Source organism: Zalophus californianus, chromosome 1, assembly GCF_009762305.2.
Source record: "Zalophus californianus isolate mZalCal1 chromosome 1, mZalCal1.pri.v2, whole genome shotgun sequence".
Classification (NCBI taxonomy): domain Eukaryota; kingdom Metazoa; phylum Chordata; class Mammalia; order Carnivora; family Otariidae; genus Zalophus; species Zalophus californianus.
In genome coordinates, this window is record NC_045595.1 from 85,583,542 (window position 1) to 85,590,636 (window position 7,095).

A 7,095-nucleotide genomic window follows, 5' to 3' on the forward strand; every position below is an offset into this window, starting at 1 on the left:
GTTGCATGTTATTCATAACAATGAAAAAATGAAAATCACCTAAATGTCCATTGACCAGGGAATGGCTAAAGAACTATGATATATCCACATCATGTAAAATTATGCCAGAGTTAAAAAGAATTAGGTAGATCAATACAGATTTTAGAAGTTTGTTGTTAAAGGAAAAAAAATCAGGTTATAAGATGCATATGGTATGATACTACTATTTGTGTTAAAAACATATAAGAAAACATTATATATTCTAAATATATATGTACTCTACAAATATATAGCGTAAGTATACATTTTCTACAAGTATACTAAAAGAACTACATATTTTCTATTAGTACAAGTACTTTGTGTAAGTACAAACACCAAATCTTTCATACAAGTACACAAGAGGGAATGCCTAGAAAAAAGGTCTGAAAGGATTCATACCAAACTGCCAGCAGTGGTTACCTCTGGGAAGGGATCTGGGATACAGAGTTAGTGGTCAAAAGGGGACTTAAACCTTATGTTCAGTGCTTTTATGTTTTTTAAGAAAGGAAACATACACATGTATTCTCAAAAGTGGGTAAGGAAAGGAAAAAATTTAAACACGAAGAATAAAACTATGGAAATGGAGCTGAGAGTGACTAGGGGTGAGTAAAGGAAGATGGGTAAGTTCTACCAGCTTTTTCTCCCTGAGCCTCCACAAGTGTTGAACAGCTTCTGCTTCCCTGATTTACAAAAGTCTGCTCAGTGATGCCTCTTGACTCAGAAGATCAAAGTGACTGGGAGGAATATATGTGTGAGTAGGAAGCCAGTGGTGCAGGCCAGGGATGGAGATGAGGTTGTCAGCCATGTTAGATTTGATTCCAACACTTAAGAAAAGGAATAAGAGATTCTCTAACAGGCAAAATTCAGAAGGAAATTTCTTTTTTGTTAAGTGGGTAGCCTCCTCAAGGGCTGACTGTGTTGGAGCAATTCACTGGTGTAGACTGGTTTAGGTGTTGATCTGGGTTTTTGCTTTGTTTTGACAGAACGTCTGAAGTTCTGATCCTGATCCTTATTAATGTAGATATAGCAAAGTACATATATCAGAAATGACTAATAAAAATTTTTTTTAATGGGAAAAGACTCACACAGCCTCCCTCTTTATTTGGCCACTCTCATAGAAACCTAGAATTTAATACATAACTTTGTCCCACCATATTAGCTTTCTTCCACCATGTAGTTTGCTAATATAGCATAATAGTTAATAACTCATATTCAGGGGGCACCTGGGTGGCTCAGTCAGTTAAGCATCTGCCTTTGGCTCAGGTCATGATCTCCAGGTCCTAGGAACAAGCCCTGTATCGGGCTCCCTGTTGGGCAGGGAGTCTGCTTACCCCTCTCCTTCTTCTTCTGCCCCCTCACCCCACTTGTGTTCTCTCTCAAATAAATAAATAAAACATTAGGGGAAAAAAAAAAAGAACTCACATTCAGAAGCCTAACTGGTTTAAAAGCATCACTCTGATATTTATCACCTATGTGATCCAGAGCAAATTATCTGACCTCTTTGTGCCTCTGCTTCCTTCTCTATAAAATTAGAATAATAGTACCTAATAGTACCTAAAGATTAGATGAACTGGGACTCCTGGGTGGCTCAGTCAGTTAAGCGTCTACCTTCTGCTCAGGTCCTGATCCCGGGTCCTGGGATCGAGTCCCACATTGGGCTCCTTGCTCAGGGGGGAGCCTGCTTCTCCCTCTGCCTGCAGCTCTCCCTGCTTGTGCTCTCTCTCTCTCTGACAAATAAATAAAATCTTGGGAAAAAAAGATTAGATGAGCTAATAGAAGTAAAATGGTTAGAATAGTACCTGGTACATAGAAAACACCCTATCAGTATCAATAATTACTGTCATTGTTGTTACTTATTTAATAAGTCAATCACTTTCCACAGTTATATATTTAGGCAGGTCTTATGAAGCCATTGTGAAGATTAGGTCAGCTTGGTTCAGACCAACCCCCAAATTCTGGCAACCTGCCTAAGAGATTAAGTGTTGAATGAATAAACTATTATGCAGATACTAGGGTTAAAGGGGAAGAAGCCGGGCTTAAGTAATATTGCTCAGTGGACAGACATCTCTGCAAGCATACACAAGTAAACTAGAGATGTATGTTGCTATGCTGGGCCATGTGAATACAAGCCCAATAGAAGCTGAGGCACCATACCTTGAGATTTAAATGGAATTGGCTCAGACTCAGCCTACATACAGTGGGAATAGCACAATGTTTCTTCCTATCTCTCTGGGAATTCTGAGATTATGATTTATGCTTTTCCAGGTCACTTCTGGTGCCAAGCTTCTGTTCTTGGTGATTTACTTCATTTGTGGATTGCCGTACTGCCCAGCATGCATTCCCTGGCTATACCATGTTGCTATAGAGAGGGAAAAGAGACCCCTTCGTTGATATCCCTCACAAAACCCCACTGGCACAAAGCTTTGGTGTATGTAGTCGAATCTTACTAAAGGTTAGAAACAATAGAGTGGCGTTATGTTACCAAGTCACGGAGCAAAGATTCATAAATTTTTTACCTCTTAACTCTCTTCTTAAAACCACTCCCCCCGCTTGTGTTCCCTCTCTCACTGTATCTCTCTCTGTCAAATAAAGAAAGAAAATCTTTAAAAAAAAAAAAAAAGTACTTTGGCTGACTTCATTCATCACCAATTTCAGTCAAGGTTCTTTGTGACAAGGAATAGCCACAGAAATTTTGGCTGATTTAAGCAGGAAAGGAATCTCATAGAGGACTGAAGAACCAGATTGGGAGTTTGCGTCTCCTGAAAGGACACACAAAATCATGCTGTGGAATTGGTCCAGTGAAGAAGCTTCAGCTGTCCCTGCTGGGCAGTGAGTTACATCCCACCTTGCACACTGACAAGAGGAGACCGTGCAGCTCTAACTGATGCCATGGTGGCTGCTGCTGTTGCCACCCTTCTCCAGAATGTATTTATTCTCTGTTGTGCCTGCTTTGTGGCATCATTAGTCCCCTGTTCAAAATCTAGGGCAGGTGCATTTCATTGGTGTGGTGTAGGTCACACGCCCAGGTCTAGATGCAAGAGAGGCTGGGACAGCAGTCTTTCCCCCAAATGTGAAGGATTCTCAAATCCCCCGAGGCAAGTTGTTTATTGCAAATGTTCTCTATGCCAGTGCTTCCTGAACTTCCATGTGTTTGTGAACCATCTGGAGATCTTGTTGAAATGCAGCTTCTGATCCAGTAAATCTAAGGTGGGGCCTGAGATTCCATAGCACCCAGATGATGCAAAGCTGCTGGTCTGAGGACCACACTTTGAGTAGCAACGCTCTATAGCAAAGATTTTTCAAATTTAGTTGCATATTGGAGTAACTTGAGAAACACTTTAAAAAAAAATATTGATGTCTGGATCTCACCCTCAGCTGATTTAATTGGTCTGGGGTAAGGCCTGGGAATATAAACTTTTAAAAGCCTTCGGATGATTACAATGTACTCAGATTGGATCTTTCACTTCAGGCTTCAACTTCTTGTCACTTTTCAAGGTTATCTCTTTTTTCCAAATTGTGAGATTTCCGCTTTTCCAGCCTTGCTTGGTTTTCCCTTCAAATTCAATTACTCTCGTTTATTATGCGGAACAATTTGACACTCCACCCCTTAGTTCCTTGGACCTAATTTTGCATATCCAAAGATTAAAAGAGTTCTCCTAGCCCAGCCCTTTCCAAAAATATGTAACCTGTTGCTCTGGAAGAGTGCTATCTGAAGTGATCCGTGGACAAACAGTGTTTTTAAATTTTAATAGTTATTTATTTTGATGTGAATTGCTAAAAAAAAGTAACTAACACAGTAAATGTGATTTCATAAATACTACTACTTAGGACAATGAGTCATTTTTTAAAATTAGGTAAATAATGATATGGAGATTCAGAGCAGATACAATAAAAATCTTGAAAATGGTGTGTAAATGAATGAAGTTTGAGAGTGCTTATACTACTTATAAGCCTTCTATTAAAAATCCCAGGCTTTAGGAACACAAAAGACCTGGTAGAGGAGTTAAAATCGGCCTTTTTTCCTCTCCCTTCTCTTCCAGTCCTTGGAGGATAAGGAAGCAGGATAGAGATTTATTTCTGAACTGATATGAATTATGCTACCAATCTTAATAAATTGACACGGCTACTAATCTTAAATAAAATTTTTTTTCTATTAAGTGAAGATTTTTATAAGGTTTCAAGGAAATACCACCAACATTTGAAAAAGTCATAATCTAGACAAAAATAACTGTAAGAATTGAAAACTGTAAGAATGGAAAATAGGTTAAATTCTTTAACCAGTTAATCTTTGATAAGAAAATGGGTGAAAAAAATCTTTTAAGATTTTATTATTTATTTTATTTGAGAGAGAGAGAGAGAGCACAAGCAGGGGGCAGGGAGAGGGAGAAACAGATTCCCCATCAAGCAGGGAGCCTGACGTGGGGCTTGATCCCAGGACCCTGTGATCATGACCTGGGCCAAAGGCAGACGCTTAACTGACTGAGCCACCCAGGTGCCCCCAGGTGAAATTTTTTAGATTTGTTGAAAGCTCATCCACGAACCCACAAAGCCAAAAAACTCCTAAGCAGAAGAAAATTTTCAAACTGCCCTAGTGACATTATTGTGAACTTTCTAGAACACCAAAGCAAAATAGATCTTAACCAGGATTATATTAACAGATTCCTCGGTAGCAACAGAAACTAGAAGATGATAGAATAATATGTTCAATATTCTGAGAAAAAAGACAACTGTAAACCTAGAATTATATATCCAGTAGAATTATCTTCAATGATCAAGAGCAAAAGAAAAGTATTTCAGGTGGGGAAAAAATCTGAGCACTTAACCACATCACACTCTCATTAAAGGAAATTCTGTAGAATTTACTTTAGGCGCAAGGAAAAGAATCCAGAAAGATCTGAGATATGCAAAGAAATGGTAAGCAAATCATTTTTACAGATGTTGGTGGATCTAAAAAACATGATGTCTAATTTATAGAAGGAAAAGAGGATAGAACTAAAGTAATGAATAACAATAGTTTATAAATTTGGAGGGGTTGTGCAGAGTTAAAACATCCTAAGAGCTTTGAATTATTCAAAGTGAGTAAAGACATTTATTAGTTTTAGACTTTAAGTTTACATATTAAAATAGTAGAATCACCTTAAAAAATATATAGAGTGTATTGCTCTAAATAAATAGTGTTTTGATATTTTTCACTGTGAGTGTATCTCAAAGGGTCCTTTCTTACAAGTATCCTGTTGAGCCTTTTATGGAAACATCCTTCCAGGTTGGTTTTATGTCTGTTTCTGCAAGGCTTTCCAGATCTCTTGTCTGAGATCTTTTTGGGAAGGAAGAAGGGGTTGGGGAATCAGTTTCTAGGTTTTGAGATTCTAACGACATGTAAGTGCTAACAGTTATACTCCAAACTCTTATGAAATGCAGACAATAGGTTTTCAAAATTTCATCAGAGTTAAATTATTTTTATTTTCATCCAGAAATGGGACAAACTTCCTCATCTGGTTATCTACTTGGTGTTTTATATTTTCCCTAATCTATCCTTTTCCTGAGGATGATGTCTTTCAGGGACAATGGCTTTCTGTAGTGTACTGGGTTCCAGCTCCCACCTTGAGCTACTTCAAATCCTTATCTCCTGCCCATATACTTCTTGGCCTCAAGTTAGAGACTAACAACATCTTGCCCACGCTTAGGATTACCAACTATCCTGGTTTGCCTGGGACCTGGTTCTATGGGGTTTGGGGGTTTTTTTCATTGCTAAAACCAGGAAAGTCCAGGGCAAACTAGTTGATTGGTCATCTTACACCCCAGCCCCCGTACAGAAGAATCTGTTTAAGAAGTAACTACTCTGGGGCGCCTGGGTGGCTCAGTTGGTTAAGCAACTGCCTTCAGCTCGGGTCATGATCCTGGAGTCCTGGGATGGAGTCCCGCATGGGGCTCCCTGCTCAGCAGGGAGTCTGCTTCTCCCTCGGACCCTCCCCCCCTCATGCTCTATCTCATTCTCTCTCTCAAATAAATAAATAACATCTTTAAAAAAAAAAGTAACTACTCTGGTTTTCAGTTTAATTTCTGGCATCTTCAGATTTTCCTTCATTTCCTATAGGTTTGGCTGAATATTAAAAATAAGGTTAGTTGTTATTTTATCCAGTGATGCTAGGTGTTGGTAGTGAGAAAGTTTTCAGGTTACAGAAGTCCACCACTATTCCAGCTTACAAGGTAACATTTTAATGCTTTTCATCAGTACAAAAGTGAAATTTGAGCATTAAAGTCATAGCTGGTTATCCTGTGAGTAAAGAATACTGAAGTGGTTCCCAAACGTGTGTGATTTGCTCCACCAACTGCCCTATAGCTCACCCTTGCTCTAGGCCTTGTTTCTCAGACCTTGAGAATGTTCTAGAATTCTCTAAGCAGGCCTGGTTTCTTCCTGTAAGGCCTAGAAAATAAACTCTCGCCCTTGCAATTTAAACTCCCTGAGGGAAGAAATGTTTGACTGTTTTCTTGAATTCTGTATCTGCGGTACCTGGTTGTAGTCACTAAATACCCTCAACATGTTTCTTAGAACTAGTGAACGCCCTGAACACTAACCAACTTGGTCTGCCCTATCTGGTGTTTCGTCCAATCCAACTCCATCTACCTCAAACCTGGCAGAAAAGTCCTCAAGTTTGTGGACTTTTGGGGTCTCCTTCCCTGTTGTTTATAGACTTGGTTCTATTTTCACTTTCTGTAGGCATCTAATTGATTTTGGGGGCGATGACAAAATAATCGTTATCGGCCTAATCCTATACGTTCAGGGCGCCATTTTGAAACTAGAGCCTAGACGCATTAAAACTTTTTTAAATTTTAACATATGTTTAAAGATGCATACTCATTTCAAGTGTGCCTCAAAGGCATTTTCGGGGTGACATCTGTGTCGGGGGGGCTGGGGGAATGTCTGTCAGTCTGTCTGTCTCACAGCTGTACTTCCCTGGCTGCGAAGTGCCGGCCCGCGCGCACCCCCTGCACACCCCCCGATCGGGGAGCAGGCGTCCCCCCCAAGCCCCCCCGCAGGGGGCGGGGAGCTGCCGCCCATTGGCTGAGGCGTCTACC